The 12278-nt window shown below is 49.9% G+C and overlaps 1 protein-coding gene across 6 annotated transcripts in view; it reads right to left on the bottom strand.

Moving 5' to 3' along the window:
- CLEC16A (C-type lectin domain containing 16A) overlaps window positions 1-12278 on the bottom strand; it is a 954241-nt gene that overhangs the window by 728613 nt on the left and 213350 nt on the right. The window lies entirely within an intron of this gene.

Below are 12278 nucleotides of genomic sequence, written 5' to 3'. Positions count from 1 at the left end.
CGCCCATCGTAGAATCCTTGTGGCTTCTGCCATCGCCATCCTGCTTCTTGTGCCGCCCTGTCGGTTTACATGGGCGACTGCCGTGATGTTGTCTGAGTGGATCAGTACCGGCTGGTTTTGAAGCAGAGGCCTTGCCAGACTTAGGGCATTGTAAATGGCCCTCAGTTCCAGAATATTTATGTGTAGGGACGACTCCTGACTTGACCAAAGTCCTTGGAAATTTCTTCCCTGTGTGACTGCCCCCCAGCCTCGAAGGCTGGCATCCGTGGTTACCAGGACCCAGTCCTGTATGCCGAATCTGCGGCCCTCTTGAAGATGAGCACTCTGCAGCCACCACAGTAGAGATACCCTGGTCCTTGGAGACAGGGTTATCAGCCGATGCATCAGTAGATGCGATTCCGACCACTTGTCCAAGAGGTCCCACTGAAAGGTTCTTGCATGGAACCTGCCGAATGGAATTTTGCTTCGTAAGAAGCTACCATTTTTCCCAGGACTCGTGTGCAGTGATGCACCGATACCTGTTTTGGTTTCAGGAGGTCTCTGACTAGAGATGACAGCTCCTTGGCTTTCTCCTGCGGGAGAAACACTTTTTTCTGTTCTGTGTCCAGAACCATCCCCAGGAACAGCAGGCGTGTGGTAGGAACCAGCTGTGACTTTGGAATGTATAGAATCCATCCGTGCTGTTGTAGCACTTCCCGAGATAGTGCTACTCCGACCAACAACTGCTCCATGGACCCCGCCTTTATAAGGAGAGCGTCCAAGTACGGGATAATTAAAAACTCCCTTTTTTCGAAGGAGTATCATCATTTCTGCCATTACCTTGGTAAAGACCCTCGGTGCCGTGGACAGTCCAAACGGCAGCGTTTGGAATTGGTAATGGCAATCCTGTACCACAAATCTGAGGTACTCCTGGTGAGGATGGTAAATGGGGACATGTAGGTAAGCATCCTTGATGTCCAGGGATACCATGTAATCCCCCTCCTCCAGGCTTGCAATAACCGCCCTGAGCGATTCCATCTTGAACTTGAATTTTTTTATGTATGTGTTCAAGGACTTCAAATTTAAAATGGGTCTCACCGAACCGTCCGGTTTCGGTACCACAAACAGTGTGGAATAGTAACCCCGTCCTTGTTGAAGTAGGGGCACCTTGACTATCACCTGCTGGGAATACAGCTTGTGAATTGCCTCTAGCACAGCCTTCCTGCCTGAGGGAGTTGTCGGCAAGGCAGATTTGAGGAAACGGCGGGGGGGAGACGCCTCGAATTCCAGCCTGTACCCCTGAGATACTACTTGAAGGATCCAGGGATCCACCTGTGAGCGAGCCCACTGATCGCTGACATTTTTGAGGCGGCCCCCCACCGTACCTGGCTACGCCTGTGGAGCCCCCGCGTCATGCGGTGGACTCAGAGGAAGCGGGGGAAGAATTTTGATTCTGGGAACTGGCTGACTGGTGGAGCTTTTTCCCTCTTCCCTCGTCTCTGTGCAGAAAGGAAGCGCCTTTGACCCGCTTGCTTTTCTGAAGCCGAAAGGACTGTACCTGATAATACAGTGCTTTCTTAGGCTGTGAGGAAACCTGAGGTAAAATTTTTCTTCCCAGCTGTTGCTGTGGATACGAGGTCCCAGAGACCATCCCCAAACAATTCCTCACCCTTATAAGGCTCTATGTGCCTTTTAAAGTCAGCATCACCTGTCCACGTGTCGGGTCTCTAATACCCTCCTGACAGAATGGACATTTCATTAATTCTGGATGCCAGCCGGCAAAATATCCCTCTGTGCATTCCTCATATATAAGACGACGTCTTATGTTCGCAAAATAGTATCCCTGTTTGACAGGGTTACAGACCACGCTGCAGCAGCACTATCTGCAGGTCTCAGTCTAGTACCTGAGTGTGTAAATACAGACTTCAGGATAGCCTCCTGCTTTTTATCAGCAGGTACCTTCAAAGTGGCCGTATCCTAAGATGGCAGTGCCACCTTTTTTGACAAACGTGTGAGCGCCTTATCCACCCTAGGGGATATCTCCCAGCGTAACTTATCCTCTGGCGGGAAAAGGTACGCCATCAGTAACTTTTTAGAAATTACCAGTTTCTTATCGGGGGAACCCACGCTTTTTCACACTTCATTCACTCATTTGATGGGGGAACAAAACACTGCCTGCTTTTTCTCCCCAAACATAAAACCCTTTTTTAGTGGTACTTGGGTTAATGTCAGAAATGTGTAACACATTTTTTTTATTGCCGGGATCATGTAACGGATGTTCCTAGTGGATTGTGTATATGTCTCAACCTCGTCGACACTGGAGTCAGACTCCGTGTCGATATCTGTGTCTGCCATCTGAGGGAGCGGGCGTTTTTGAGCCCCTGATGGCCTTTGAGACGCCTGGGCAGGCGCGGGCTGAGAAGCCGGCTGTCCCATAGCTGTTACGTCATCCAGCCTTTTATGTAAGGAGTTGACACTGTCGGTTAATACCTTCCACCTAACCATCCACTCTGGTGTCGGCCCACAGGGGGCGACATCCCATTTATCGGCATCTGCTCCGCCTCCACATAAGTCTCCTCATCAAACATGTCGACACAGCCGTACCGACACACCGCACACACACAGGGAATGCTCTGACTGAGGACAGGACCCCCACACAGCCCTTTGGGGAGACAGAGAGAGAGTATGCCAGCACACACCAGAGCGCTATATAATGTAGGGATAAACACTATCACTGAGTGAATTTTCCCCAATAGCTGCTTGTATAAACAATATTGCGCCTAAATTTAGTGCCCCCCCCCCTCTCTTTTTAACCCTTTGAGCCTGAAAACTACAGGGGAGAGCCTGGGGAGCTGTCTTCCAGCTACACTGTGAAGAGAAAATGGCGCCAGTGTGCCGAGGGAGATAGCTCCGCCCCTTTTTCGCAGACTTTTCTCCCGCTTTTTTATGGATTCTGGCAGGGGTAATTATCACATATATAGCCTCTGGGGCTATATATTGTGATTATTTTGCCAGCCAAGGTGTTTTTATTGCTGCTCAGGGCGCCCCCCCCCCAGCGCCCTGCACCCATCAGTGACCGGAGTGTGAAGTGTGTATGAGGAGCAATGGCGCACAGCTGCAGTGCTGTGCGCTACCTTGGTGAAGACTGAAGTCTTCTGCCGCCGATTTTCCGGACCATCTTCATGCTTCTGGCTCTGTAAGGGGGACGGCGGCGCGGCTCCGGGAACGAACACCAAGGACGGGTCCTGCGGTCGATCCCTCTGGAGCTAATGGTGTCCAGTAGCCTAAGAAGCCCAAGCTAGCTGCAAGCAGGTAGGTTCGCTTCTTCTCCCCTTAGTCCCTCGTTGCAGTGAGCCTGTTGCCAGCAGGTCTCACTGTAAAATAAAAAACCTAACATATACTTTCTTTCTAGGAGCTCAGGAGAGCCCCTAGTGTGCATCCAGCTCGGCCGGGCACAGAAATCTAACTAAGGTCTGGAGGAGGGGCATAGAGGGAGGAGCCAGTGCACACCAGATAGTACCTAATCTTTCTTTTAGAGTGCCCAGTCTCCTGCAGAGCCCGTCTATTCCCCATGGTCCTTACGGAGTTCCCAGCATCCACTAGGACGTCAGAGAAAAGGATTTACCAGTAGGTATTTAAAATCCTATTTTCTCTAGCATCCACAAGGGATATTGGGGACAGTATTAGTATGATGGGCATGTCCCAAAGCTTCTAGAACGGGCGGGAATGTGTAGAGACATCTGCAGCACCGCCTGCCCAAACTCTGTATCCTCTTTGGCCAGGGTATCAAACTTGTAGAACTTCAAAGGTGTACTTTCCCGACCAGGTAGCATCTCGGCATAGTTGTTGGGCCAAGACTCCACGGGCAGCCGCCCAGGAAGAGCCCACCGATGTAGTTGAGTGGGCCTTCAGAGACTGCGGAACAGGTAAGGCTTCCGACGCATAGGCCTGTTGGATAGTAAGCCTAATCCAACAAGCAATGGACTGCTTTGAAGCAGGGCAACCCTTTCTCTGCGCATCATACAGCACGAACAAGGAATCCGTCTTTCTGATCCGAGCCGTCCTCCTGACATAGATTTTCAAGGCTCACAACGCAGCCAATGCCTCCGGAGGAGCAGAAGTGCCAGAACTGGACGGAATCACAATAGGTTGATTCAAGTGAAACGTGGAGACCACCTTCGGCAGGAACTGCTGTCTAGTCCTGAGCTCCACTCTGTTCTCGTAAAAGACCAAGTACGGACTTTTGCACGACAAGGCCTCCAATTCTGAGACATGCCAAGCAGAAGCCAGGGCCAGTAACATCACCGTTTTCCACGTGAGGTACTTCTCTTCTACCGTCGTCAGAGGTTCAAACCAGGAGGACTGTAGAAAGCGTAACACTACATCCAGATCCCAAGGTGCAGTAGGCGGTACGACTGGAGATTGTATGTGAAGCACCCCTTGCAAGAAGGTCTGAACTTCCGGCAAGAAAGCTAACTTGGAAAGAGCTGAAATCTGGACCTTAATGGATCCCAGACGTAAGCCTTTATCCACTCCAGCCTGCAGGAAACGTAGGAACCTTCCCAAGTGGAATTCTGCAGAGGGATATGTGCATTCCTCGCACCAAGAGACATATCTCCGCCAGATATGATGATGAGGAGGAGTGTTCTTGACACTTCTCGCATGCAGGCCCTGCTTTTTGTCCCTCCTTGTCGATTGATGTATGATACCGCCGTGGCGTTGTCCAACTGCACTTGGATCGCCTGAACCCGGAGTAGAGGGGATGCCTGAATCACAGCATTGTAGATAGCCCGAAATTCCAGAATGTTGATCGGAAGTAGGGCCTCTGGGGCAGACCACCTGTCATGGAACTGCGCCCCCTGGGTGACAGCCCCCCATCCATTGTGAGGAGGATCCAATCCTGAATCCCAAAGTATCGACCTTCTAGTAGGTTGGAAGACTGTAGCCACCACAAGAGAGAAATCCTGGCCTGAGGCGACGGCCGAATTTTTCAGTGCATCTGGAGATGTGAACAGGACCACTTGTTCAGGATTTTCAATTGGTAAGGTCTGGCATGAAACCTCCCGAATTGTATTGCCTCGTACGAGACCACCATCTTTCCTAACAAATTTACGCAAAGATTAATGGATACACGAGCAAGTCGGAGAACCATGCAAACCATTTCTTGAAGTGATCTCACTTTGTCCTCTGGGAGAAACACTTTCTGTGCTACAGTATCCAGTAGCATCCCCAGAAACAGGAGCCGCTGAGACTGTTCCAGGTGGGACTTCTGCGAATCCACCCGTGGCGAGACAGAAGTTGGACAGTGTGATCTATATTGTGCAGTAGAAGCTCCCTGGAACTCGATTTTATCAGGAGATCGTCCAGGTAGGGAATCACGTTGACCCCCTGGACCCTGAGCTGAAACATCTCTGCCATCACCTTCGTAAACACCCTCGGAGCTGTAGACAGGCCGAAGGGTAACGCCTGTAACTGGTAGTGATCGTTCAGTATGGCGAACTGCAGATAAGCCTGATGAGGAGGCCAAATTGGGATATGGAGGTAAGCGTCCTTGATATCCAGGACACAAGGAATTCCTGTGGCTCCAGGCCTGCGATCACCGCTCTGAAAGATTCCATCTTGAATTTGAAAACCTTCAGGTAAGGATTCAAGGACTTCAGATTCAGAATGGGTCTCACCAACCCGTCTGGTTTTGGTACCATAAACATACTGGAGTAGTAACCTTGTCCTTGTTGTTGTAGGGGTACTGGAACAATAACCTGAGACTGGACCAACTGGTTGATGGCCAGTAGCAGCGTACTTCGCATATTTTCCAAAGCTGATAAGCCTTATTTGAAAAATCATTGGGGAGGAGCACCGTCGGACTCCAGCTTGTAACCCTGAGAGATAAGGTCCCTTACCCAAGCATCTTGGCAGGAACCGTCCCGAACTTATGCTTTGATCCTGTGATCCGGCAACGGCTGGTTTCTTAGGCTTACCTCTGATGCCTCTAGCTGCGCTGGAGGGCCCCCCTGGCCCTAGATCGAAATCTAGAGGACCGAAAGGACTGAGTAGATGATTGCGGGTAGTTACGTCTAGCAGGCGGAGCTCCTGAAGGGAGAAACGTGCATTTCCCAGCAATAGCTTTGCAGATCCATGCGTCCAATTCACCTCCAAAGAGCCATTCACCTGTGAAGGGAAGAGATTCCACATTACGTTTGGAGTCTGCGTCAGCAATCCACTGATGCAACCATATGGCTCTGTGCGCGGACACAGCCATAGCAGAAGTCCTAGCATTAATATTGCCAATCTCTTTAAGGGAGTCACAGAGGACTCCTGCCGTGTCCTGAATGTGTTTTAGAAAAGCTACAGTAGTAACTAAGGTCATATCACCTGAAAGACCTTCATGAATTTGAGTAGCCCAGGAATGAATGGCATGTGTCATCCAGCAACCTGCAATGACCGGTCTTTGAGCTACACCTGCAGCAGTGTAGATAGATTTCAGAGTGGTCTCAATTTTCCTATCTGCCAGGTCCTTTACCATAAACGAGCCTGGAGCAAGTACCGCCTTTTTAGAAAGGCGAGAGACTGAGACATCAACTGCTGGAGATTCTTCCCAGAATTTTCTGCCTTCAGGGGCAAAGGGGAATGTATGCAGAAACTGTTTGGACACCTGATATTTTTTATCTGGAATTTTACAGGCTATTTTAAATAAGTCATCCAATTCCTTGGAATCAGGAAATGTGACTGTCAGTTTGTTTTGTGGGAGGAAAAATAACTGCCGAGTATTAGCATCCTCCAGGGGGAGCTTTAACACATCCCAAATAGCCAATATGAGGGGTTCAATACCCTGGTATCTGATAGGAGTGCAGGTAGAGCACGGTTTTGTGCCCCTGTAGCAGACAGTGGAAAATGTTTAGCAGTTAGATTTGCCACTACTTGTTGCAGTTCCTGAGTTTTATTGGCATTTGCAGTGAGTTGAGATGACATATCAGACATCATAGTTTTGATAGCCCCCAACCAGGAGGACTCTGGACTCTCCCCACATTGTTATTAGCATTCTGAGATGGCTGACTAGACTGCTCACATGATATTGAGCCAGATGAACTAGGAGAGACTCTAGCATTACAAACACTGCATAACTTCTGTTTTACCATCTACTATATAAAAAATAAGAATTTACTTACCGATAATTCTATTTCTCATAGTCCGTAGTGGATGCTGGGGACTCCGAAAGGACCATGGGGAATAGCGGCTCCGCAGGAGACTGGGCACAAAAGTAAAAGCTTTAGGACTACCTGGTGTGCACTGGCTCCTCCCCCTATGACCCTCCTCCAAGCCTCAGTTAGGATACTGTGCCCGGACGAGCGTACACAATAAGGAAGGATTTTGAATCCCGGGTAAGACTCATACCAGCCACACCAATCACACCGTACAACTTGTGATCTGAACCCAGTTAACAGCATGATAACAGAGGAGCCTCTGAAAAGATGGCTCACAACAATAATAACCCGATTTTTGTAACAATAACTATGTACAAGTATTGCAGACAATCCGCACTTGGGATGGGCGCCCAGCATCCACTACGGACTATGAGAAATAGAATTATCGGTAAGTAAATTCTTATTTTCTCTGACGTCCTAGTGGATGCTGGGGACTCCGAAAGGACCATGGGGATTATACCAAAGCTCCCAAACGGGCGGGAGAGTGCGGATGACTCTGCAGCACCGAATGAGAGAACTCCAGGTCCTCCTCAGCCAGGGTATCAAATTTGTAGAATTTAGCAAACGTGTTTGCCCCTGACCAAGTAGCTGCTCGGCAAAGTTGTAAAGCCGAGACCCCTCGGGCAGCCGCCCAAGATGAGCCCACTTTTCGTGTGGAATGGGCTTTTACAGATTTTGGCTGTGGCAGGCCTGCCACAGAATGTGCAAGCTGAATTGTACTACAAATCCAACGAGCAATAGTCTGCTTAGAAGCAGGAGCACCCAGCTTGTTGGGTGCATACAGGATAAACAGCGAGTCAGATTTTCTGACTCCAGCCGTCCTGGAAACATATATTTTCAGGGCCCTGACTACGTCCAGCAACTTGGAATCCTCCAAGTCCCTAGTAGCCGCAGGTACCACAACAGGCTGGTTTAAGTGAAACGCTGAAACCACCTTAGGGAGAAATTGGGGACGAGTCCTCAATTCTGCCCTGTCCGTATGAAAAATTAGGTAAGGGCTTTTATAGGATAAAGCCGCCAATTCTGAGACACGCCAGGGCTAACAGCATTACCACTTTCCATGTGAGATATTTTAAGTCCACAGTGGTGAGTGGTTCAAACCAATGTGATTTTAGGAACCCCAAAACTACATTGAGATCCCAAGGTGCCACTGGAGGCACAAAAGGAGGCTGTATATGCAGTACCCCCTTGACAAACATCTGAACTTCAGGAACTGAAGCTAGTTCTTTTTGGAAGAATATCGACAGGGCCGAAATTTGAACCTTAATGGACCCTAATTTTAGGCCCATAGACAGTCCTGTTTGCAGGAAATGCAGGAAACGACCCAGTTGAAATTCCTCTGTAGGGGCCTTCCTGGCCTCACACCACGCAACATATTTACGCCAAATACGGTGATAATGTTGCACAGTTACATCCTTCCTGGCTTTGATCAGGGTAGGGATGACTTCATCCGGAATGCCTTTTTCCTTCAGGATCCGGCGTTCAACCGCCATGCCGTCAAACGCAGCCGCGGTAAGTCTTGGAACAGACAGGGTCCCTGCTGGAGCAGGTCCTTTCTTAGAGGTAGAGGCCACGGGTCTTCCGTGAGCATCTCTTGAAGTTCCGGGTACCAAGTCCTTCTTGGCCAATCCGGAGCCACGAGTATAGTCCTTACTCCTCTCCTTCTTATGATTCTCAGTACCTTGGGTATGAGAGGCAGAGGAGGGAACACATACACTGACTGGTACACCCACGGTGTTACCAGAGCGTCCACAGCTATTGCCTGAGGGTCCCTTGACCTGGCGCAATATCTGTCCAGTTTTTTGTTGAGGCGGGACGCCATCATGTCCACCTTTGGTTTTTCCCAACGGTTCACAATCATGTGGAAGACTTCTGGGTGAAGTCACCACTCTCCCGGGTGGAGGTAGTGTCTGCTGAGGAAGTCTGCTTCCCAGTTGTCCACTCCCGGAATGAACACTGCTGACAGTGCTATCACATGATTTTCCGCCCAGCGAAGAATCCTTGCAACTTCCGTCATTGCCCTCCTGCTTCTTGTGCCGCCCTGTCTGTTTACGTGGGCGACTGCCGTGATGTTGTCCGACTGGATCAACACCGGCTGACCCTGAAGCAGAGGCCTTGCCTGACTTAGGGCATTGTAAATGGCCCTTAGTTCCAGGATATTTATGTGAAGTGACGTTTCCATGCTTGACCACAAGCCCTGGAAATTTTTTCCCTGTGTGACTGCTCCCCAGCCTCTCAGGCTGGCATCCGTGGTCACCAGGACCCAGTCCTGAATGCCGAATCTGCGGCCCTCTAGAAGATGAGCACTCTGTAACCACCACAGGAGAGACACCCTTGTCCTTGGAGACAGGGTTATCCGCTGATGCATTTGAAGATGCTATCCGGACCATTTGTCCAGCAGATCCCACTGAAAAGTTCTTGCGTGGAATCTGCCGAATGGAATCGCTTCGTAAGAAGCCACCATTTTTCCCAGGACCCTTGTGCATTGATGCACTGACACTTGGCCTGGTTTTAGAAGGTTCCTGACTAGGTCGGATAACTCCCTGGCTTTCTCCTCCGGGAGAAACACCTTTTTCTGGACTGTGTCCAGAATCATCCCTAGGAACAGCAGACGTGTCGTCGGAATCAGCTGCGATTTTGGAATATTTAGAATCCACCCGTGCTGTCGTAGTACTACTTGAGATAGTGCTACTCCGACCTCTAACTGTTCTCTGGACCTTGCCCTTATCAGGAGATCGTCCAAGTAAGGGATAATTAAGACGCCTTTTCTTCGAAGAAGAATCATCATTTCGGCCATTACCTTGGTAAAGACCCGGGGTGCCGTGGACAATCCAAACGGCAGCGTCTGAAACTGATAGTGACAGTTCTGTACCACAAACCTGAGGTACCCTTGGTGAGAAGGGCAAATTGGGACATGGAGGTAAGCATCCTTGATGTCCAGAGACACCATATAGTCCCCTTCTTCCAGGTTCGCTATCACTGCTCTGAGTGACTCCATCTTGAATTTGAACCTTTGTATGTAAGTGTTCAAGGATTTCATAATACCCCTTTCCCTGTTGTAGGAGGGGTACCTTGATTATCACCTGCTGGGAATACAGCTTGTGAATGGCTTCCAATACCGCCTCCCTGTCGGAGGGAGACGTTGGTAAAGCAGACTTCAGGAACCGGCGAGGGGGAGACGTCTCGAATTCCAATTTGTACCCCTGAGATACTACCTGCAGTGAGCCCACTGCGCGCTGAAATTCTTGAGACGGGCCCCCACCGTGCCTGAGTCCGCTTGTAAGACCCCAGCGTCATGCTGAGGACTTGGCAGAAGCGGGGGAGGGCTTCTGTTCCTGGGAAGAGGCTGCCTGCTGCAGTCTTTTTCCCCTTCCTCTGCCCCGGGGCAGATATGAGTGGCCTTTTGCCCGCTTGCCCTTATGGGGACGAAAGGACTGAGCCTGAAAAGACGGTGTCTTTTTCTGCTGAGAGGTGACCTGGGGTAAAAAGGTGGATTTCCCAGCCGTTGCCGTGGCCACCAGGTCCGATAGACCGATCCCAAATAACTCCTCCCCTTTATACGGCAATACTTCCATATGCCGTTTGGAATCCGCATCACCTGACCACTGTCGCGTCCATAACCCTCTTCTGGCAGAAATGGACAGCGCACTTACTCTTGATGCCAGAGTGCAAATATCCCTCTGTGCATCTCGCATATATAGAAATGCATCCTTTAAATGCTCTATAGTCAATAATATACTGTCCCTGTCCAGGGTATCAATATTTTCAGTCAGGGAATCCGACCAAGCCACCCCAGCACTGCACATCCAGGCTGAGGCGATTGCTGGTCGCAGTATAATACCAGTATGTGTGTATATACTTTTTAGGATATTTTCCAGCTTCCTATAAGCTGGTTCCTTGAGGGCGGCCGTATCCGGAGACGGTAACGCCACTTGTTTTGATAAGCGTGTGAGCGCCTTATCTACCCTAGGGGGTGTTTCCCAACGCGCCCTAACCTCTGGCGGGAAAGGGTATAATGCCAATAATTTTTTAGAAATTAGCAGTTTTTTATCGGGGGAAACCCACGCTTCATCACACACCTCATTTAATTCATCTGATTCAGGAAAAACTACGGGTAGTTTTTTCACACCCCACATAATACCCTTTTTTGTGGTACTTGTAGTATCAGAAATGTTCAAAACCTCCTTCATTGCCGTGATCATGTAACGTGTGGCCCTACTGGAAAATACGTTTGTTTCCTCACCGTCGACACTGGAGTCAGTGTCCGTGTCTGGGTCTGTGTCGACCATCTGAGGTAACGGGCGCTTTAGAGCCCCTGACGGTGTTTGAGACGCCTGTACAGGTAATAACTGATTTGCCGGCTGTCTCATGTCGTCAACAGTCTTTTGGAAAGTGCTGACACTATCACGTAATTCCTTCCATAAGACCATCCAGTCAGATGTCGACTCCCTAGGGGGTGACATCACTATTACAGGCAATTGCTCCGCCTCCATACCATTTTCCTCCTCATACAGGACCCCACTAGCCCTTTGGGGAGACAGAGGGAGAGTTTGCCAGCACACACCAGAGCGCTATATATATATATATATACAGGGATAACCTTATATAAGTGTTTTTCCCTTATATAGCTGCTGTATAGATTTATCTGCCAAATTAGTGCCCCCCCCTCTCTTGTTTTACCCTGTTTCTGTAGTGCAGGACTGCAGGGGAGAGTCAGGGAGCTTCCCTCCAACGGAGCTGTGAGGAAAAATGGCGCCAGTGTGCTGAGGAGATAGGCTCCGCCCCCTTCTCGGCGGCCTTTCTCCCGCTTTTTTAAGGAAAAATTGGCAGGGGTTAAATGCATCCATATAGCCCAGGAGCTATATGTGATGTATTTCTTGCCATATAAGGTGTTTTTATTGCGTCTCAGGGCGCCCCCCCCCAGCGCCCTGCACCCTCAGTGACCGGAGTGTGAAGTGTGCTGAGAGCAATGGCGCACAGCTGCGGTGCTGTGCGCTACCTTATTGAAGACAGGACGTCTTCTGCCGCCGATTTTCCGGACCTCTTCAGTCTTCTGGCTCTGTAAGGGGGCCGGCGGCGCGGCTCTGGGACCCATCC

The sequence above is a fragment of the Pseudophryne corroboree genome, chromosome 7 (genome assembly GCF_028390025.1).
Source record: "Pseudophryne corroboree isolate aPseCor3 chromosome 7, aPseCor3.hap2, whole genome shotgun sequence".
NCBI classification, from domain to species: domain Eukaryota; kingdom Metazoa; phylum Chordata; class Amphibia; order Anura; family Myobatrachidae; genus Pseudophryne; species Pseudophryne corroboree.
The sequence above is the reverse complement of the archived record's forward strand: the minus strand, read 5'-3'. Positions and strand labels throughout refer to the sequence as shown.